This window comes from Pinus tabuliformis, chromosome 7, assembly GCF_031772625.1.
Source record: "Pinus tabuliformis cultivar Carrire ecotype Pingquan chromosome 7, CPIR1, whole genome shotgun sequence".
NCBI classification, from domain to species: Eukaryota; Viridiplantae; Streptophyta; class Pinopsida; order Pinales; family Pinaceae; genus Pinus; species Pinus tabuliformis.
Window position 1 is genome coordinate 60,246,551 of NC_142293.1, and position 23,787 is coordinate 60,270,337.

The 23,787-nt window shown below is 41.7% G+C and overlaps 1 pseudogene; it reads right to left on the minus strand.

Annotated features, from left to right (window-relative positions):
- Window positions 1-14,974: 14,974 nt before the first annotated feature.
- LOC149245191 (UDP-glycosyltransferase 86A1-like) lies at window positions 14,975-22,970 on the minus strand (annotated as a pseudogene).
- Between the last annotated feature and the right edge of the window lie 817 nt (window positions 22,971-23,787).

Genomic DNA, 23,787 nt, shown 5'->3' on the forward strand with positions numbered 1-23,787 from the left:
AAGGAGTAGGAGGGAAGGTGAAGCCCTTCACCATTAACTCACGCTGACTAGCCAACTTGCATACCTCATACAAAGAGATGTTAGCTCGAGTTTTCTTCAAATCTTCGATGATATTGTAATCTAAAGCCTTGGATGGAGATTCATGTGCTAAGTGCTGCGTTGCTAAGGTGGTTTTAGCCGTAACCCCTTTAGATTAATTTCTAGGTGTGGGTGAGTCTCCTTTTGTACTAATTAGAGACCTTTTCGGGCTTACATCATCCGTCCCTCTAGGAGAAGAAGTGGATGGCTAGCTGGTATTGGTGGGGGGCAAGATCCATCGTAACAATGTTTTTTTCTTGTCTTCGAGAGTCGATTCCGACACAGTACCTTTACTCCTGAGGTTGTAACTTTTGGGCGGTTTTGGGGAGGCAACTCCAACGAAGGCCTCTTGAGCAGTGCACACTTCCCCCCCCCACGGATGACTTCGAAGGTTAACACAGCAAATGGAGTATCATCGCCAGGAGGGGAGTCGTCCTCTTCAAAATTGCCAGTATCTTCTTCCCCTTCCCCATTGGCTTGATATTCTAACATCTAGGTGACTACACCAGTCATGTTATGGAGCCACTATGGGTAGGTCTTCTCAGAGTGGGACGCTTGATGGAAAGTGTAGAAGTTTTCCTTTACTAGATCCTCCATGTTGAAGATTGAGCTGGATGTTTGTGAGACTTTAGGGGGGAGGTTGTTAGTTTTCTAGAAAAAGGGCTTAGCAAGTTTTTCTCCTCCTGAAGCATCACTGGTCCTTCTCTTTAGCTCAGTCACTTCATTAGTCAATTGTTTTAGGGATTTGGCTATCCCCTCGAAATCGAAGGAATCTTTGTCTTTATTTACGGTTTTACTTGATGAGGCCTAATTCTTCTTCTTGGATGGATTTGTATCTTCAGGGGACTCATGATCTAAGGCACCGATAGAGAGAAGATAATTTTTTACTTCAAGCATAGCATCAAATTTATCTACCATAGAGAGTTTTTCTTCATGTTTAACGAACATGGCAATATCCCTGGGAACGGCCCGGGTGTAGTAGTCAATCGTGATGGAATCATCAAGGGCTATGTCCATAGGGAAGTTATTCAAAATTGTGGTGAAACGTTGATTGAAATCGTTCACCTTCTCTTTCTTATGACATTTTAGTTTGTTGAGCTCGGTGAGAAGCATAGAAGGCATCTTGTCTTCCGATAATTTGTCCAAGAAAGTTTTCTGAAACTCTTCCCAAGTGCGGATGGAAGTGACGGGTAGCGACTGATACCAACTGGCCACTTTATTTTCAAGAGTGTGCGCGAATAAATGACAAGCTACATCATCGTAATGGACCTTCATCGTTTGCAAGGCTAGGTAAAAATTGCTAATGTGGTCATCAATTGAGGTCCCTTTCTCAGGTTCAAACTTCCGAGGGTGTTTCTCCGAACAGCGAGGCATGTCATGGAGTAGGCCTCTAAGGTTCAATGGGGATTGAGTCATCCAGGCCAGCAGTGGTGGGCGGCAGTTTCCTCTAGGGTTGAAAAGGAGGTGGCAGTCATTTCCTTCTGGTTCACTATCCGTGCTTGGTCCCCCGCTTGTGTGAGGGGGTCGCCTTCCTTATCCTCGAGGCACTCTGAGGTGACCAAAATCTCGAATGTTTCTCAAATTCCTGGTATTCCTCAAGTTTCTCAGTACACACTGATTGTTGTAGAAGTTTATGCGGTCTCTAAGATAATCCTCGGCTCCTTATCCTAGGATTCCTTGAGTGCCCCCAGTGAGAGGTTGGTTGTTAACAGGGGTCTCTTCGGTGATGTGTCGATCGTTCCCCAGCATTTCTTCCCGGTATGACTGGTTATTTTCATCGATGAAGGTATTCCTAGGGTCACCCCCTTCATCTTCGGGTTGACTTTCCAACGCTTCGATAGATAGCCTCTCAACTGCATCCGCATAGTCATCGAGCGCTAGCCCGATTAATTGCGAGATAGAGTTAACAAGGATGCCTTGGCACTTGTGGTGAAGCACAGAGGTGCGTGCATTGGACAGGGAGTTAGTGGTGGGAATTCATTTCAAACCCTTGGCGAATTGTCAAGTAATAGGGCGTAGAGCCCTGAGTTTTTCGCTAGTGACTTCGAACATGGGGAGTTCTTCTCCTCGAGGAGCACCTTCAAGAGGGGGAATTTGGGGTTCCTCCTGGAGCAGCCTCGTCAAAGCTGGACCACAAGGGAGCTTGTATGGTATCTAAGGAGGTGTGGAAGGCCGAGGTTGGCTACTACCTTGATGGGAAATTTCGGTGTGAGGGTGTGGATTAGTACTTGCCATTACTCTCCTTCTAGAGCCAAATCTGTTGACGGGCTGGAATCTTCCACCAACAGTCAAGGGGATCTCCTTGGTGTATGTTCCCAACTAGAACCTACATCGTTTGTGATAGGGATCCATTCTGGTATGTAGGCTCGGCTTCCGTTTGGTTTTCTAGAGTTTGCTTCGGACAAAGGTGAAATGTGGACTTAATTGAAAGCATGAACCTCAATAAATACAAGGAAATAATGAAAAATATCCTATGTCACATAAACCATGAATAGCCAAACCATAAACAACATAAACCTTATGTAAAGTTACAGTTAGAAGGCTTCAGATAAGACTCATGTATTCCAAGATAAAATGCTTAACAATTGTAAATCATTTCATAACGATCAAACATTTACGGGCATGCGTAACTGTGCAGCCAAAACATATTATACCAATACCAAGGAAATAGTTCACCGACACGAGTATAGAGTTAGCGAATCAAATACCATTCATATGAAGCAACACAAAGTTTGGAGTATGAAATAGCATTTGAGCAGACCGCAAATCAAATAGCTTTCAGGAACATTCGATCCATTAAGTGGAAAAATACTCATGGAATTAGCACATGAAATATTTGAAGAATCTAATAGTGGAAATGTACAATCACTCCTTGCATATATTAAAAGGACATAAATTCTCTCAAGCAATGTATATCTCCAAAAGAGTCCTCAGCAAAAGGTCCTTTACAAATGAGGCATGAGGGTGCATTTACAGGGTAAGAGTGACTCTTGGCCTACCCTTGACTCTTGGACTACCTCATGACCTTTCATTTACCAGATGAATTTTGGGTATTCCACCTAGCCTTTCATATTCACAAAAATGACTTTTGGCATTCTACATGACCTTTCATATTCACAAGGTGTTTTATTCTACTCTAGAGAAAACCTCACAAAAATAACTATAATTCTAATTCACTAATTTAATAATGGAAATTTCTGGAACGTCAAGCCCGAGTTGTTTCGTCAAATATGTGCGCAACAGTTTGTATTCTGTTGCAATGGTAGTGATCCGTGGTTGGTCTTCATCATGTCGGTGCAAGAATTCGAGTGCATTTGGGATGAGGGTGTTCTGTTTGGCATGCACCAGATTATTCAAGGTTACCAGTTTGATGTAGATCCTCACTACTTTTACCACATAATGCGTGATATTTTCTCTGGTGATCGACATGTCTTTCGTATAGACTGCTTGTTTATACATCTATATGAATGCCTGTACTTCCTTGGTGATCTCATCTTGCTTCCTTACATGTCCAACTTCCCCTATTGAGGGAACTCCATGTTACTGGATCACTGATTCCAAGCCATTGAACAAATGCCTGTAGGATGCCAGTACCCTCTCCACATCTTTGGTTAATTTGTCTTTGGACTGAATTTTGATGTGGAGTTGGACCTTAGTATTTTGCATGGTGATCCAATCTTTCTTAGGGACCACCGCCGGTGCTCCAAGGTACTTGACGGACCATTCGCGTATCCTATCCAAAGAAGTCATAGCCTCTTTAAGGATGGCGACACTTTCTTTTGTGTGGGCTTGGATGGCCACGATGGAGGCTACAGTGTGGGGTAGTTTAGACATCTCCTCGTAGACTACTACCATGGCCTACCCGAGAGTCTCTTTTTTCGCTTCAATTGTTGCCTGGAATTTTGTTGTACTTGTGTGTATTAAGCAGAGTGTTGTGTTCTCTTCCTCCATCTTCTTCTTCTCCTATTCCACCATTGTGGCCCTTTGTTCGGATGCATAAAGCCTGTTCTGCAAATCTGTAATCTGTTTGTTCATCTAGGCCACATTGTGTTCTGTGGCAGCCGCGAAAGTTGTCCCAGCCGAGGCGATCATTTGAGGGTTTGTTGTAATGTTAGGTACGATATCCTTAGCCGTGGTTACTAACAGGGGCTCGACTTTGTTCCTGCTGCAATATTTCTTCCTTTCTTGAACTATCTTGAGGTTTATTTCATCGAAAGTGAGTCTAGTAAGATCTAGGACCTCCTCGTCCTGATCCTCTAAGATACCCAACTCTTGGAGTGGAAGGTGTCTGCCAGTGAGGGGAGTATTAGGGGGTATATCCAATGGGGGAAGCTCGCTTTGTGTCATGCCTAGGTCAGATGTTTTGTTGGTCTCCCCTTGTTCACTTTCCCTGGCTTCCTTTTCCTTATCCCTCCTAAGCTCTTCTTCTCGTTGCTTTTTTTCTTCCTCTGCTAGTGCTCGTTGCCTCTCTAGTTCATCTTCCATGTTCTTCAGCTCTTGTTCCAACCTCTTGTTCTCCTCCTACCTTCTCTCCTCGACTTCCTCTTCCCATTTTTTCTTCTCTTCCTCTTCCTGCTTTATCTTCTCTACCTCTTCTTGCGCTCTCCTTTCTTCTTCCAGTTGCTTTTCCCGCAACTGTCTCTCCTTTTCTTGCTCTTTCTGCCTTCTCCTTTTCTCCCTCTAGCTTTGGTTGCTAGAATCTTGAGGTTGATTTCTCTCCATCTCCCTTTGCCTCTTGAGCTCTCGCTTCTTCTTTGCTAAGCGGGCATTTCTCTTTTCCAGTGTAGCATCTTCCTCCTCGTTATCACTCATGGGGTCTTCAACCTCTTTCCCTTTTCGCTTCTCAAATTCCTTAGTGCCTATTGGTGCCTCATGCTGCTTTTTCCTTATGACAAAATCTCTTTCTTTAAGGCTCATGTCTTCCTGGGAATCGTCCTAGGGCTCATCCACTGTGGTCCGCTGATCACTTGGGTTGAGTTTCCTTGTAGCATTATACTAGTTTCTAATTCCGTCTTCAATACCCGTTTTGGTATGAGAATAAGACCAACTGAATTTTTCCTTGTTGCAATGGGCAACCACGACTTTCTCCGGATCATATGTTCGGTAGTTGTGTTACGAAATGGCTTCCCTTCAATGCCTCGGCCTCTACCTCCACCTGTTTTAAATTTTTTACCACGTACGCTCCGATGGTGAGAGGGAAGGCAGGCTAGGGTTTCTTTTTTCATTGGTTCAATATCTTTGAAAACCCTTGCATCATTTGATAGCATAGCTCTTGTAAGAGTGTCTTATTTGTGGCAAACCTGGGTAGGGGATGCAGAGGCTTATGGGTAACAGACACTCTAATGAAAATTCCCTCCTCAATGGGAAACCAATGCACTACCTTGACGACTGTCTTCATGGCCCTTTTAGACATGCATTGCGGTTCTTCCCCAAATAGTAGCTGGTAGAATGGGCTGATGAAAGTTTCAGAGATTATATCTAGCATGCATTTGTAACCCGTGTCCCAAAAAACTTTCTAATTGCTGTGCATAGGGCTAGCTACCAACAAGTCCCAGTTTCATCTCCAGTTCTTGAAGTAGCATCTCAAGAGAACAACTTCGAGGAGGTATGATGACATATCGAATTCTGGAGGTTGTTCCGGTTGTGGGAGCTTGGCAGTCATTATGTTTGTTTTCAAGGATGAGCAAAGGATGCTTGCCCAATTAAAAATGGTTCCTCGGGTGGCAACAACATACATGATGGGAACCCAGGTGCCATAGAAAATGTCACAGTATGGCTTGCCATACAAACAACACATCATTGCAGCAATGAACTGATATATTTCTTGCAATCCCTCTGTCTTGTAAGTTTGATCTGTCTTGACTCGGAACTTTGAAGAGTCTTGCCACCATTCCCTTAGGATGTCATTTGTTGGAGTCGAGAACTCGACGAGCCACCTGGTATTGAAAACCTCCTGTTTCTCAGGGAGTCTGTAGTAGGCACTGATGTCTGCCGGGGAGATAGCGGCTATGGACACCCCATCATGTCCCCTGGTCGTCCAAGACTCTGTGTCTATGCATTGAAAGATCCATTCCATTGTTTCCGAGCAAGGGAAGATTGGGGGGTGTGCTGCTACATTATGTAACCGCGACCTTTTGATGTGGAGGTACACTTGAAAATCCTCTTGTGTATTCGGGATGTCTCACTTTTCAAACTCCTCGTAAATGCTATAGCAGGAGAGCCTTGTGGTTTTGCTGATGTTGTAGGCAATGTCCCCGAAGATGGGTGGCTCCTCTTTTGGGTCGGCCTCCCACGACCTGTTTCCTGAGGCCCCGTGAGTAGCTTTAGTGGTAGGGGGAGCCATCTAATCTTCTAAAGAAGAAATGGATATGCACTCTAGATCTACGTCACCTAGCATGTCAAAAACACAGTCCCACGATGAGAGAGATGGCATGAAAATCAATTAAAATTGCGAGAAATAAAAAGGTTGCAGTAGGTGAAAGGTGACTCGCAGGGAAGACAGGTCGCAGGTAGAGGAATGCGACTAAGAGACTTGCACCATGGGTCGCAACTTGATAGGGGTCGCAAAGTCATAGGTCGCAAGTCAGGGAGACTGGTCTGAAGTCGTAACACGACAGGGTCGGAAGGTCCCGAGGTCGCGAAGTCGGGAGGAAAAGGATATCGCGGCTTCAAGACACGCGACTTAGGCTTAGCGAGGATTAGGGAAGGCACTGAAATGGCCTTAGGAGGTCAAGGTCTCCCTCAGATGAGTAAATTCAGGCCTACTCGTAAACATAGGAGGGTTTAGGTCGAGGCAAAGGTCGATGTTTGGGTACAGGCAGGGAGAGAGTAGCCAAGGCAACTGTTTTGGGGAAAGGATGAAGAAAAAAACTAAGTAAAAGAGTTAAAACCCTAGGGTGAGGGGATGCGAGAGGTCGGGGAATGCAGACAATGACACTTGGAAGAAAATCATGATTGCTCGAAGGTGAACGGTTACATACCTAGAGAGAGACGCGCGTGCGAACCCAAGTGGGAGGATTTCCTAGCTCTTCATGCGACCCAAGGAGCAGTTACAAATGAGGCTGGGACGACTTCTTTATATAGTTTTGGTTGCACGTGTGAGTTGGCACGAGTCTGTCATGCGACTTTGTGACTTATGCGACCATACAACCGGGCAAGTCGCAAAGTCGCAAGGGTCGCATAGTTGCGTCCATGAAAGGGAGGCAATGGTGCAACCTAGTGGGTCGCGAAGTTGCAAAGTTTGCATCTATTTTTGCATGAGGGCAGCGTGACCTCGCGACCGATGTGACTCAGATGGAAACAAGGTCGCAAGGGTCGCAAGTAAGTACGAGGAGGAAAGTGCGACTCCGCTACCTGTGAGTAATAATGGTCGCATAAGTCGCGATGGTCGCAAGGCTTAGGCTTAGTCGTGTTCCGATGCCATGACCAACTGACTAAGGCAAGAACCAGCGACCTGGCCTTACTTAGCAAAAAACTTAGACTTTTCCTTAGGTTCTTTGAGATTGTTGAACTCTTGAGCAAAACCTGTAGGGGCCGGTGGCTCCGCCTAGTATAGGGGCTCCAAAATTTCAGGGTTCTCAGAATTTTGGAGTGGTTGTGTTGTGGGGAAAAATGCCTATGCAGGACGATCTTATCCACCTAAGGTGTGACAGTGCCTTAGCAACAAACAGAGACAACTATTCTAGTATTCTTCCTTTATGAATTAAGAATGAAGAGAGATGGATGGACTAACCGGTGTCTTCCGTTTGTCCCTCGATCCAGTTTCTCTTCTCTTGGAGAGTTCCCAGCTACTTTCCTTCTCGCTCACCAAGCTTCAAGAAGTTTCTGCAAGATCACAAGAAGAGAACACTACACAAGACATGGATTCATATTCATAACTAGTTCAGGATTAGAAATAAACTAAACATACTAATGCAATCATACATCAAAAATACATCAGTATATAGGAGAAACCAAGATAGCTTTATTGATGAATAACAAGGTTCAGGAAGAGATACAACCCAGAGGGCTCCAATCTAGCATCTCCTTCCCAGCAAATTGAATTCCTATCTTCACCCCTTCAAAGCATTAAGCACCCAATGATCCCAATCTCAAACCAACAAAAATTCTTTGCAATAACAAAATTCCAACCTCTAGATCTCATGGAGGAGAGAACATATATAGATGTTTGGAGAGAGGATGAGTCAGCTTGAGATCTGACTAGTGTCCTCTCTCTCTGTCAGTTCTTGATTCCACTTGGAGGTTCTTGCTTCCACTTGGAGATTTGGAACCTCTTACTCATCACCAGTCGTATTCCCTGAGGCAAGTGTCATTGAGGAAGATTTTGGAAGCTTCCTGGGATTTGACACCTCGTGGAATGAAATTGCCACATGTCAACTCTCGCTCAGCGCAGGTAGCCAGTGTTGCCTTTGACATTCAGCGCAGGTAGCCAGTGTTGGCTTTGACATTCAGTGCAAACAACTAGTGGAGCCACTGAATTGATCCTGAATTGACTTGTTTTTGAGCAGTTTCTGGTGGAGAACTTCTGTGAGTTGCTGTGGTTTGTTAGCCTTGTTCCTCTAGGAGTAGGAACAACATGTTTAGGGACTTTGGATCCCTAATATTATGGACATTTCATGCTTGATGCTGTAAGGCACAAAAATGTCTATAAAAGTTGCCCCCTAAAGTATGAGGCTGGAATTTTGTATCATTCGAAGATACAAAACCGGGTGATTTCCTCTGTGATGGTGTCATTCGAAGATAGAGCCTCTGAAGGCAAAACTAGGTCAACTGCCGTCTCAACCTTTTGACTTTCATCAGGCATGGATCCAGACGGTTCATCTTCAATGATAGGTGCTTCGGCTGACCACCTGGGCGGGCCAGCCGGGTTCTCAACTAGTGAAGGACTTGGCAGGAGTTTTTGATATCCAGGAGGAAGTTGCGCTCGTAAAATCGGGCGATCTTCCAGAACTCTTTTAGCCTCGTCTAAGAAGGGACAACGGTGGATGGCATGGTTGCCTTCACACAGTTTGCAGGGAAATCTAGCTTTCCCTCTCTATCCTGTGACTTTACTTTCACTAGTTGACGGTGAGCAGTCAACATGGCTATCAGAGGTTGACGCTACCGAATTGTGCAAACGGGGAGACCAGTCCCTTAGTATCCGAGGGATGCAGGGACAATCTCTGTGGAAGTGGTCTCCCTTGCATATGACACATGGCGATTTAGGCCTAGTCAGTGCTGTGTGTGGATTCTTGTCAGACGACGCTTGTTTGCCCCCAGTCGCTTCTGGCTCCTTCTTCTTCTTCTCTTTCTTCTTCTTTTCCTTCTTCTCCTTAGGAACCTGGTTTTTCATTTTACCAGTTCCGTCAAGCGAAGAGGAAGGAGGAGAGGAAGAATTAGTTGAAGTAGAAGGCTGGTGGGCAACTCTGGTCTGGTCTAACTGTTGACTCGACTGTTCAGGAATAGTGGTGTTCTGAATGACATTGGTTGAAAAGAGCCAGACCGGCAGACCAATTGTTAGTCCTGCAAGCGACAATGTGGCCATATGGGGCGCACCAACATCTCCCCAAGAGGAGAAGGGACTAGGATTTCCACCAAGGGGAATTCCTTGGTTGGTGTGCTCCATTTTTTCAACCTAAACATCAACGCAGGAATAAAGGGTGATTGTTCCGTTTAAAATAAATTTTAACGACGCTTTAGACACAACTTGCTTTTTCAATTTTAAAGAGTCGAGAAAAAACTAAAGATGACTCTAGTCTCCTTCGATGTTTTAACGAGCCCAAAGTGACAAATGCTCGGATGGACTTTTTCCGTTATAGAGTCTGAAAAAGGCCAAAAGGAACTGCTCTAGAGTTCTAGGCAGAGGGTGTGCCAAACTTTTCGCAAAACCGCAGAATACTTTTTAGGGTACGGGCGGTCGATCTTCCTGAATGCTGTGTTCAGTGCATTGGGATCAGTAGGGCGGCCGACACGGCTTCCTAAGGATAAAGGTTTTATGCCTATAGGGGTCTCCCAATATATACGCGACGGTACGTGGGAGCACAATCCATACTGGCGCTATCGTCCCTCAGGAGGAATCACCCACCATCCATGAGATTGACAGTCACCAGGCTTTACGACGCCGGAACACGTCTCTAGCCTAGACCTCTATGTTGTGCGTTATGTTGCAAAGCGTTGTTAAGTTCATTCAATTTATTTTAGGTTGATCTTTTTAGAAGTTTGCCTTTCAAGGTTCACCACGAGATGTATGATACAATTCCTAAATGCAGTCTAAAGATGATAAGCAAGCTTTATATCTTTTCAACTTTGAAAATCCTAGCTACTAAGGGAAAAGAAAGACACCATCTTTTCTCAAAGAGCAATCAGCACACTCTAATGCACTTTTCCTAAATCAAACATGCAAACTATCAAAATGCAAATGCACAATGCAGGTGTTTTTTTTCTGCTTTCTTAGTATTGATGCCTACACAGAAAGCTTTTTGTACAACTTTGAATTTGCTTTTAAATGACAAATACAAACAAGTTTACTTTTTCGAAATCAGAGAGGCTAGAAGAGATTACAACACTTAACGATTTTCGAAATGAATACTTGTTTTGACACTTAAAAGAGACAAACTCAAACCAATAAGCAAGAGTAAATGTATAATCAACTGCAAACAACCAATGAACTCTCTTCTAAGATCACAATCAACAGATCTGAATCAAGGGCTACAGGATGATTATTTCACTCATGCAAAGGAAAACTGTAAATGACGCCACAAACACATAAAAACACTCACAGTCTTTTTGTACAAAAGGAGGTGGAATCTAAGCAGAGAAAAGGAGTTATCAGACTGGTACCTATGCTGGTTACAGGCTGCAAAAATCAGAGATCAAAACAAGGCAAAACAAAGCAGAGAACCCCAGCTGCACAAGGGCAAACTAGATCAGCGCAACCTCAACACAGGGGTTTTGACATTCAGCGCAGGTAGCCTTCATGGGACCTGCGTTGAAATGCAAAATCCCTTCACAGGGTCTGCGCTGAAGGAGAAACTCTCGTTTCTCACTGGGTTCTGGGTCACAGATTGCTATTTAATCTACTGTTTCAGGCCAAATCAAAGCGACAAGCAAGGTGCAATCAAAGGTATGCTTTGAGGGGGTACTAAGATCTATCACAAAGGATCATAAAATCATTTGTGAGTCCATTGTTCAGATCATAGACAAGTCCAGTGATTGGATCAAAGCAGCAACTGTCTACTTTGCATCTGGGAATAGCAGATGCAGTTCGATTGTTGCTGTCGAGTCTATGAAACAAACAATGATAGAGACACAAATAAAATGACTAAACAGATCTCCCCAGTGGAGTCGCCAATTTGTTGTGGGGAAAAATGCCTATGCAGGATGATCCTATCCACCTAAGGTGTGACAGTGCCTTAGCAACAAACAGAGACAGCTATTCTAGTATTCTTCCTTTATGAATTAAGAATGAAGAGAGATGGATGGACTAACCGGTGTCTTCCGTTTGTCCCTCGATCCGGTTTCTATTCTCTTGGAGAGTTCCCAGCTACTTGCCTTCTCGCTCGCCCAGCTTCAAGAGGTTTCTGCAAGATCACAAGAAGAGAACACTACACAAGACATGGATTCATATTCATAACTAGTTCAGGATTAGAAATAAACTAAACATACTAATGCAATCATACATCAAAAATACATCAGTATATTGGAGAAACCAAGATAGCTTTATTGATGAATAACAAGGTTCAGGAAGAGATACAACCCAGAGGGCTCCAATCCAGCATCTCCTTCCCAGCAAATGGAATTCCTATCTTCACCCCCTTCAAAGCATTAAGCACCCAATGATCCCAATCTCAAACCAATAGCAATTCTTTGCAATAACAAAATTCCAACCTCTAGATCTCATGGAGGAGAGATCCATATATAGATGTTTGGAGAGAGGATGAGTCATCTTGAGATCTGACTAGTGTCCTCTCTCTCTGTCAGTTCTTGATTCCACTTGGAGGTTCTTGCTTCCACTTGGAGATTTGGAACCTCTTACTCATCACCAGTCGAATTCCCTGAGGCAAGTGTCATTGAGGAAGATTTTGGAAGCTTCTTGGGATTTGACACCTCGTGGAATGAACTTGCCACATGTCAACTCTCGCTCAGCGTAGGTAGCCAGTGTTGCCTTTGACATTCAGCGCAGGTAGCCAGTGTTGGCTTTGACATTCAGCACAAACAGCTAGTGGAGCCACTGAATTGATCCTGAATTGACTTGTTTTTGAGCAGTTTCTGGTGCAGAACTTCTGTGAATTGCTGTGGTTTGTTAGCCTTGTTCCTCTAGGGGTAGGAACAACATGTTTAGGGACTTTGGATCCCTTAGATTATGGACATTTCATGCTTAATGCTATAAGGCACAAAAATGTCTATAACAGGTTGTTGCAGCAACTACAACAGATCCCATAGTGTATCATCTCATATCAGGATAGCAGGTTCCTCAGTACATTTTGGTCTAGTCTTTAGTCGATGCTAGACACCAAGCTCACTGAGTCCACAACTTTCCATCCCCAAACTGATGGCCAGATAGAGGTCGTCAACAGGATGATCGTACACATTTTGCGCATGTACAACTCAAAGAATCCATGCACATGGGATGAGAGCCTCCCCTATGTCCAACACAGCTATAACTAGGCTCTCCACAGCTCGACTGGCCACAAGATTTTTCAGGCGGGCTTGGGATTCCAGCCAATATGTCCCATTGATGTGGCCATGCCATTTGCAGCTACTCAGGTAGATTTGGCTCATGTCCAGTCCAAAACCGATAAGGAAAACAACTTCATTGAGCACATCCAACATATCTTCCAGCAGGTCCACGACATTCTGGAGAAATCAAATGCCAAGTACAAGCAGTGACATGATCAACATCGGGTGCCACACAAGTTTCAGGTGGGCGACAAAGTCTAGTTGCATTTGCAAAAGGAACGCCTTACCGGAGCCTATCGGAAACTCAGACCACTCCAATATGGTCCTTACACCATTACCAAGGCTATGGGAGACAATGAATTTGAGCTCAGCATTCCCCCATTCCTTTGTCTACACCTAGTGTTCAATGTGGACCGCCTTCGACCATACTTCTCACCATTGCTAGACACATCAGACATTGCAGAACAACTCACACCTATAGAGTTAAATCTAAATTGAATGGAACAAGACACAATTGATCGAACCATGGACATGCAGATCAATCACACTCGCCAGAAAAAGATCCAACTGTATTGAGTTGTCAAAGCAGGCCAACTCCTTCACCAAGGACCAAGTTCAGTAGAATTTTCCTCATCTCATGGAGGAACTCAACATAATGGGGATCATTTCTTCCTAAGGGGGGAGGAATGATCCAAGTGGATATTGGTGGCCACCTGCCAATTCCACTTAGACCCTCACCATCGTTTCTTTCATTTTTTCAGTTTCCGTAATTGTAGAACAATTTACTATTTTTAGCAGTTTTTCCGGTGCTAAACTTTCGGAGCCCTTTTGAGGCACTAAATGACATTTTTCTAATAAAATCATATTTTCTGGAGATGCTTTTGTGGCCAACGATTTTATGATAAAATAATGTTTTCCGTCGTAGTCGGAGAGATATTTCTAATGGGGTATCATACGCGTCAAACAGAGATAATATGACCAAGTTGCAACTCCGAGAAATTGGTTGTCCAACTAACCCCAACGGAGCCCATAAACTCTTGGCGTTACATCTCCTCGGGTTAGGAGTTTTTTTTGTTTAGGGATTGCTCTTATTGTTCAATAATAAAAAGGCCCTTGAGCCTCATTGTAACACAGTTCAGAGGATGTAGCCACCACATCTCTTATCAGAGATAAGCTACCACCGCCCGAGCTAGTCTTATTTCCATTCTGTTTGTAAGCATATTTCAGTATTTGATATTAATGAAATGAAGTGTTATATCTACTGCATCTTTGTATTTATGGTTATATCTGTAATTTGTTGCATTCCTGTTTAAATTCGGATCAAATGTGAACTAAGGAAACATGTTTTATAGACAAATAATCACATTTCATTGCTATAGGTTACAGATGATATAAGTTAAAATTATTTGAAGATGAAACATATCTTAACTTAAGTTTTAAGTTTTTGGTACCTAACTAAACTAACCTTATACTTTTCTTTTCTTTTCTTGATTTTCCCGCACTTAATTCTCTTTTGTGATTAACAATAATATTGTATATATGTTCTTTTTGTTAAAAAGTTTAATTGAGTTACATATTCAATATTATTCTTTATTTTTCATTAATTAGCCTACATATATTTTTAATTTTTTTAAGTAACAATATATAACAACATCTCCTTAGAATTCTTTATTTTTTATTGTGCCATATGTGAAAAAGATATTGTTACATGCTCTAGAGCACCTTTCCACATAATTATTATACTTATTATAAATATGATGTGAATGTAAATATCAAATCCTATTATATACCTAACAATTATTATTTCAAAATAAATATATCTCTACATTATAATGTAAAATTATTAAAAAAATATCAAAGAAATTTAAATATCTATTTTACAATTAATTAATCTCATGATATGATGTAGGGTGATTAATAATAATAGATTCATCAATACTAGAATGTAAAAAGAATAAAAGAAAATAGCAAATAGAGTCACACTAAATAATTTTACCCTACTTCAGACATTTGGTAAATTGATCGTTACATCCAAGCTAATTAGGTAGTGGAAACCATGCGTGAAGAATTTGTAAATATGATTGCATGAAACTTAATTCATGCAGCAGGATTCAACAACTATAAAGCAGTGATATGATTAGACGTTCAACAAAAACCAAATTCTAAAGAAGAAATACGATTAACACTTCAAGATGTCGTGAAATATACCCAAGGATGAAAATTTAGAAAATCAAGTCAGTCACCTGAGTTTGGCCTTCAACCCATTTGCAACAATTTCCAGATTTTTGTTGGAAGTTCCTCCTTTCTTTACTTCCATCTCCACAACATCTCTCAGGCTCTCCGCCGCCCTCCTTATTTCCTCCCCTTCTATCAATCTCTTGACTTTTTCTGCTATTTCTTTGTTGGGGATTTTTCTGGTAAAATCCCAAAAACGAAAAAAACAAACTCCACAGAGGCAATGCTCTGTTTCTACCTTTCCAGGATCTTTTGTGCACAGGGAAGCTTTAATTTTTTTTTACTGAGAACAGAGTATTACATCACCATAAAAGGATTTCTATTCATTAAAACAAAATGTCTGATACAAACTTCATCCTCTTTTACTGAGAGGGATTCACCCAAAAATACTCTGCCTCTTTTACAAAATGATTTTTACACTGCTATGTAAAATCTTCATTCACTGCTGTAAAATAAATTTACATGGATTTACTACTGTAAAAGAGCTTTTACATTTACCACTTCTTGTTTCCCACTGTTGTGCATATCACAAAAATAAAATACAGAGACATACAAAAACTCTCATACTTCTTCTACGCACTGCTGTGCGATATTCGCTCCTTGCATAAATCAACAAAGTTCAACTCCCTGAAAATACATGCGCTCCACCACTTTTCTTTATGCACTGCTGTGCATTAATACATGGTTTTTTTTGCTGCACCTTCGCTTTACAATGGCCAACACACAAAAAACATTACATCCCACGAGCTATTTTCATTCCACTCGTTATATAAAAATCACCCTAAAACAAAAAACATATGTAAAAACAAACACACATAATTATAATTACATTTTACCTGCCGTAACAAAAAAAATTAAATGTTCACCTACGCATATGACACTGCATTAATAAAAGGTATGGTCAATCGAAACTTAATTTTACTCCACGCAACATTTACTGCAGGTTCGTATGCATCTTGGAACAATCGATGGCGGAGATCGATGGAGCAGATCGGACGGTGGACAAGAATATCGGGAGGCCTCTACCTGCTGAACGATAGCGCTCGAGAAGTGACTTCTGCTTACGTATGCCGAGAGCCACGCGTCTGCACTATATTGTATCGGGCTCTTGTGTACGGAAACTACCTTGTGAACAAAAGTGGTCCAATATCCCTCAAGCGGTTTATGGTTTCGTTGCGGTGGTTTTGGGGTGCGCAGTTGAAATTAGATTTCAACACTCCCCTTTAATTTCAACTGCTGGGCATTCAGTCATACCCAGACACTTTCTGAAAAATTCAAAGCTTTTCTGATCCAATGGCTTTGTCAAAATGTCTGCTACCTGTTCTTGAGTCCTGTAATGTTCTAGGACAATTTCTCCATTGTTCACCAATTCTCTGATGTAGTGAAACCTTGTATCAATGTGTTTCGTTCTCTTATGAAACACTGAATTCTTTGACAATGCAATAGCTGAGCTATTGTCACAAAAAATCACTGTCGCTTTTGCCTGATCTTGGCCTAAGCTCCTCAACATTCTTCTCATCCAAATTGCTTGACATGCTGCTGCTGTAGCTGCCACATATTCAGCCTCTACTGTAGACAATGCTACGATGGACTGCTTTTTAGAAGCCCATGAAATGGCTCCTAAACCCATATGAAAAACATAACCGGAAGTGCTTTTCTGATCATCTACACTTCCAGCCCAATCACTATCAGTGTATCCAATTAAATATGAATGTTTTGAGACACTATATAATATGCCAAACATTTTGGTACCTTTGACATACCTTAAAATTCTTTTTGCTGCCTGCCAATGTGCCTCCTTTGGCCTCTCCATGAATCTGGAAATTAAACTAACAACAAACATAATGTCAGGCCTAGTAGCTGTTAAATACATAAGGCTGCCAACAATACTCTTGTACAAACTAGGATCAAAATCCTTGCTGCTGTCCTCTCTGCTGAGTTTTAATCCCATTACTGTGGGAGTGATCGCTGCTTTGCATTCTTGCATGTTAAATCTGCCCAACACTTGATTTACATATCTAGCTTGTGAGATAAAAATTCCTTTTTCATTTTGATCTACTTCTATGCCTAAGAAGTATCTCAAGAAACCCATGTCAGTCATTTCAAATTCCTCTTTCATGACTGATTTAAAATTCTCAATGAGCTGATCATCATTACCTGTGAAAATAACATCATCAACATATAAGACAACAATCAAAATTTTACCATCTTTTTCTTTGATGTAGACGATGGGTTCTCCGTCACACTTGTCGAATTCATTATCCAATAGATATGAATCTATCCTGCTGTACCATGCTCTTGGCGCTTGCTTCAGCCCATAAAGAGCTTTCTTCAATTTGCACACTTTGTGCTCTTCACCTTTCTTCTCATAGCCTAGAGGTTGTTCAATGTAAACCTCTTCCTTTAACACTCCGTTTAGGAATGCTGACTTCACGTCCATTTGGTAGACTTTCCATTTGTTTTGAGCTGCTATGGACAGCACTGCTCTCACGGTTTCCATTCTTGCAACCGGTGCGAAAGTTTCCTCATAATCTCTTCCATACTGCTGCTTGTACCCTTTGACAACCAGCCTTGCCTTGTGTCTTTCTATTTTACCTTCAGCATTGCTCTTAGTCTTGTAAACCCATTTGACTCCAATGACTTCTTTACCTTTTGGTAGCTCAACCAAATCCCATGTTTTGTTTCTCTCTATGGCATTCATCTCTTCATCCATAGCTTCTATCCATTTCCTATCTTTAATTTCATCTTCGAAATGAATAGGATCATCAACATGACAATACAAGGCAAATAAGGAATTCATTCCTTCATCATAAATATCACTTAGATTTCTGAATTTCTTACCTCTTTCATTTGGTGTGCAAGTGCTTGAAGACGCACTTGAATTTCCTCCTTGTGGTGTGCTTGGAGAAGCACTCTCATTTATCCTCAATGGTGTCCCTTGCTGTCCTTGTGTTGGCGTTGCTGTTTGGGGATGCATTTCAGCCACCTCCTCATCATCTTCATCATGAGACAAACAGTTTTTAACATTCACTGTTTTCTCTATGCTTCCATCCCAAGCTTCCTCTTCAATGAATTGAACATCTCTGCTGACAAAAAACTTCTTGGTGGATGGAATATACAACCTGTAAGCTTTGGATTCCTCACTGTATCCAATGAAAAGACATTTCTCCCCTTTGCTTTCCAACTTCCTCCTCAGCTGATCTGGAATGTGTGCATAGGCCACACATCCAAAAACTCTCATGTGGGTGACTCCTTTCTTTCTACCACTCCATGATTCTTCCGGCACTTTGTTCAACACTGATTTTGTAGGACACCTGTTCAAAATATACACTGCACAATTTACAGCTTCAGCCCAATAATCATTTGGCAAATGCTTTTCCTTCAGCATGCTCCTCGCCATATCCATGATGGTCCTATTCTTCCTTTCAGCAACTCCATTTTGCTGTGGGGTGTATCTTGCTGTAAACTGTTTATGAATTCCATTTTCTCTACAAAATCTTAGGAATTCCTTGGAGATATACTCACCTCCTCTATCAGTTCTCAAAACTTTAATGTGCAACCCGCTTTGGTTTTCCACAAGTGCTTTGAAATTTTGGAATTTTTCAAACACTTCACTTTTGTTTTTAAGAAAATATACCCAAGTTTTTTTTGTAAAGTCATCAATGAATGTTAGGAAATATTGGTTGCCTGCTAATGATGGAGCTTGCATTGGTCCACATAAATCTGAGTGGATAATCTCTAAGGGTGCCTTTGCCCTTATGCTTTTACCTGATGGAAAACTTTCTCTATGTTGTTTTCCCAATATGCAACCTTCAAAAAGGTTGTCCAGTTTCTCTATCAATGGTAATCCTCTTACCATTCCTTTCCTACTCAACAAATTTAGACCTCCAAAATTGAGATGTCCAAATCTCAAGTGCCACAACCAATTTTCATCCTTTGGCACGCTTTGGAAAGCCTCTTGGGTGACTGCTGCAATTACATTCTTGTTTTTCAAATCTGCCCTTATTCTAAGAGGGAACATCCTGTTCCTTGTCATCTTCACTTCAGCAATGCATCTTTTGCTGGGTGCTATATCCATGATGGTGCATACATCATTTTTAAAGAAAACATTGTACCCCTTATGGACAAGCTGTCCAATACTCAAGAGGTTACATCTCATTCCAGGGACATAGTAGACATCTGCTATGGTTTTCCTTTCTCCTTGCTTTGTAAATATTTTTACCTCTCCTTTTCCCATAACAGAGATTTTACTATCAGTTCCTAGTGTAACTTCTGATTTCATATTCTGATCTAAGACAGAAAAGAGGGCTATGTTTCCCGTCATATGGTTGCTGCAACCTGAGTCTAAAAACCATATGTCTTCACTGTTTGTTTCAGCCATGTTACAAGCTAACAACACATTATCTTGACTGTTGTTTTCTCTAGTGACATTTGCATTTGATCTATTGTTCATATCATGCTGCTTCTTCCTACATTCACTAGCATAATGCCCATATTTTTTTACAATAATAGCATTGGACATTGGATTTTTCATACCTTTGTCCTTGAGCATGATGTTGTCCTCTTTGTTGGCTGCTGCCTTGGCCTTGGTTCTGATTTGGATTGCTGCCTCTTCCTTGTGCATTTGCTGGGCTGTTCCTTCCACCTCTGTTCTGGCTTCTGCCTCCTCCTCTCTTGTTTCCTCTGCCTTGACCTCTTCCTTTTCCAAAAGACATCTGGGTCTTGAAGGCTTGCTCTAGAGATGAGTTTTCATTCCTACTCAACCTCTGCTCATGTGTTATCAGTGATGCATGAAGCTCATCAACTGAAAAGTTTGAGAGATCCTTTGTCTCCTCTATGGTGGTGACAATCGCATCAAACTTTGAGGGTAAGACCCTCAATATTTTCTCCACAATCCTCCTTTCTTCAATGGTTTCTCCATGAGTCCTCATCTGTGTGACCAAACCAATCACATGTGTGAAGAATGAGTCAATATTATTTGACTCCTTCATGCTCATATTCTCAAAATCTTTTCTCAGCAATTGTAGTTTTGTTGTCTTCACTCTCTCCATGCCTTGATAGGCTGTCTTGAGGGTTTGCCATGCTTCATTTGCTGTCTTAGCTGCTGCTAACCTTGGAAACACACTCTGGTCTACTGCTAGATACAACAACACACGGGCTTTTGAATCCTTCTTCCTATTTCTCTTCAGCAGATCCTTCTCTGCTGGAGTTAATCTATTAAACTCATTTTCATCTGCTGGTTCTTCAAAACCATCTTCAACTATTTCCCATAAATCTTGAGAGGCAAACAGGGCTCTCATAGTTATTGCCCAATAGTCATAGTTTTTCCCATTGAACTGTGGGAGCTGGGTATTAAACATACCCATGCTAGTGCTTGTGCTAGCCATTCCTTGACTGTGTATTTAAAACACTGACTGTCTCTTCAGCAGTAACAAAAAGAAAACTTTGAGGAATACCTGAATCTTTTGTTGACTGTGTCTTCACTCTGCTGGAGAAGATTTACTGCTGCAACAAAAGACTCCTCCTTTCAGCTTCTTGAACACTTTCAAAGAGCCTAAACCTGCTCTGATACCACTGTTGGGGATTTTTCTGGTAAAATCCCAAAAACAAAAAAAAACAAACTCCACAGAGGTAATGCTCTGTTTCTATCTTTCCAGGATCTTTTGTGCACAGGGAAGCTTTAATTTTTTTTTTTACTGAGAACAGAGTATTACATCACCATAAAAGGATTTCTATTCATTAAAACAAAATGTCTGATACAAACTTCATCCTCTTTTACTGAGAGGGATTCACCCAAAAATACTCTGCCTCTTTTACAAAATGATTTTTACACTGCTGTGTAAAATCTTCATTCACTGCTGTAAAATAAATTTACATGGATTTACTGCTGTAAAAGAGCTTTTACATTTACCACTTCTTGTTTCCCACTGTTGTGCATATCACAAAAATAAAATACAGAGACATACAAAAACTCTCATACTTCTTCTACACACTGTTGTGCGATATTCGCTCCTTGCAAAAATCAACAAAGTTCAACTCCCTGAAAATACATGCGCTCCACCACTTTTCTTTATGCACTGCTGTGCATTAATACATGGTTTTTTTTTGCTGCACCTTCGTTTTACAATGGCCAACACATAAAAAACATTACAGCCCACGAGCTCTTTTTCATTCCACTCGTTATATGAAAATTACCCTAAAACAAAAAACATATGTAAAAACAAACACACATAATTATAATTACATTTTACGTGCCGTAAGAAAAAGAATTAAATGTTCACCTACGCATATGACACTGCATTAATAAAAGGTATGGTCAATCGAAACTTAATTTTACTCCACGCAACATTTACTGCAGGCTCGTATGCATCTTGGAACAATCGACGGCGGAGATCGATGGAGCAGATCGGACGGTGGACAAGAATATCGGGAGGCCTCTACCTGCTGAACGATAGTGCCCGAGAAGTGACTTCTGCTTACGTATGCCAAGAGCCACGCGTCTGCACTATATTGTATCGGGCTCTTGTGTACGGAAACTGCCTTGTGAACAAAGGCGGTCCGATATCCCTCAAGCGGTTTATGGTTTCGTTGCGGTGGTTTTGGGGTGCGCAATTGAAATTAGATTTCAACATTCTTCCCTCCCAATAACCTTTTCATTATCATTGTTGTCCTTCAATCTCAGTCCAATCTTCCATTCATCGGCCGATGAATTTGCAGTTGGTATATTGGTCATTCCCCAGAGGGAACCCCAGCAGGGGAATGCTAGAGGAGATGCTCTCTAAAATGGAGTTCCACCCGCAGTGGCTAAAAAACCCGCCGATGGAGGGATGATTGAGCACTTTCAGCTGTGAGCACCATGGAACAATCAGTCCTCGCTCTTTTGTTTCCTTCAGAAAGCCGTCCGGCAGCATGGCTGAGACTTCGGTGGCCTCCAGGCCGGGATGTCGGAGCACCCACATAAAACAGTAACCGCTGTCCTTCAAACCCATTGCTATTTCATGTACCTGGCTTGCCGACACGGGGATTAAACTGCCAAACGAAACGTATATCACGGACTTAGGATGCTGGTCGTCCAGCCACTTTGTGCAGTCGATCTCTACCCGCGAGCTCGTCCCTGCAACGAAGTCGCGAGAGACTGAGTGATCGAGGTACGCCGAAGGCAGCAATGGGCCAATACAATATACCTACAATTTCTCTGACAAAGCCTCCACTACAGGGCCTTCTAACGCTTCGAAGGAATTGGCTACTACCCAATCTGCTTCTCTGGCTCTTTCTAAACACTGAACAACAGCTCTAGCCTTTGCAGGGTCTACACCTGGTTTCAAAAACGGCACAAGATCTGCGGCCTGTATGGAGATTCCACCTGGAACTTGAACTACCGATCCCGCTTGACGGTGGACTGCACAGCAACGGGAAGAACAAATCATTACAATATTCAGAAGAAAATCGAAATGATGAGTGGATAAGGGTTTGTAAGGGAAAGTTTCTTGCAGAAAGGTCATGATCACCTGATTCGGAATGGTAACGGATGGCAAACATTGAGATACTCTGCGTCCAGAAAGAAATGGATAGCAGGCTGAGCTTCTTGGCTAGAGGAACTGCCCAGCCGAGGTAAGTGTCGGCTATGATGCAGGAGACGGGCGTTACACTGGGTTGACGACGAAGATCGTGGATGAGCTTCTCCACAGGGCCTTCCATGTTACCCAACGACCGATAGAAGTGTTGGATCTTGCTCCATCTCTCGAACTCCCCCGGCACGCAATCAGGTATAGCCACCATCCGAATGTTGAGGCCAAGATTTAGAGCGTGGGCGAATGCATCAACACTGTGCCCCAAATAGGCGTGGGTGATGATTTGATGCCATGAGTTTGTGAGGACAAATGTAATGGAAATTCCCATGGAGTCGAGCTTCTTTGCGAGCTGCATCATAGGATTGATATGTCCTTGCCCCGGCAGCGGGACGACTATGGCTGAAAGCCACCATTTCCTGTGCTCTCCATAGCCGGACTATCACTTTTCCTTTCGATTCAATGTTTTGAAGATATTGGTAGGGTTTATGAGCAACACATAACCGTGTTGAACAAATATTTCTAGGTATTGTAGTTAGTCAAAGATGCACACCATTCCTGCGGATTCTTTCCTCCTATCTTCAGACATTAGCCAAGATATGTAGGGATTTTGTCTCCATCTATCCTCGTTGTTCAAAGCAGGAATATAACTAGGTGAATTTGGGCATTTCGAGGGCGATTCTTCCTCAAATTTGGTGAAAGAGCGGAAAATTCGTAGTTTTAAGAAAGTCAATTTTGTATAATCTAATTATTTTCAAAATTTTAGAAAATTTATCTTTAATTAAAAATTATAAAATAAATAACCAACAAGTATTATCTTATCGGAAATCCAGAATCCTCTCTTACACTAAATCGCATTCAAAGCCTATCAGCGACCAGGGCGATACAGGCCCCCTATCATCGTATGTAATCTCATGGTGCGGTGCGTGATTGTTTTGAAAACAGAGAAACGTACTGGAATTATCAATAGAGACAAGATTGAGGTAAATTTAGATCTGAATAATATTTTTTTTGTTAAATTATTTAAAATAAATTTAATTAATACGTAATATATTTATTTATGTATAGTTTAAATTATATAAGAAATAAACTTTTTCACGTGAATCTACTCAAATAATTTAAAAAAGGAATGTGAATTTTTATGTTTAAAATATAATTTTGTTTAAAAAAAATATGAATTTTTATGTTTAAAATATAATTTTGAATGTATAAATGTATGGAATACTTTGCAAAATTTTGGAGCATTCAA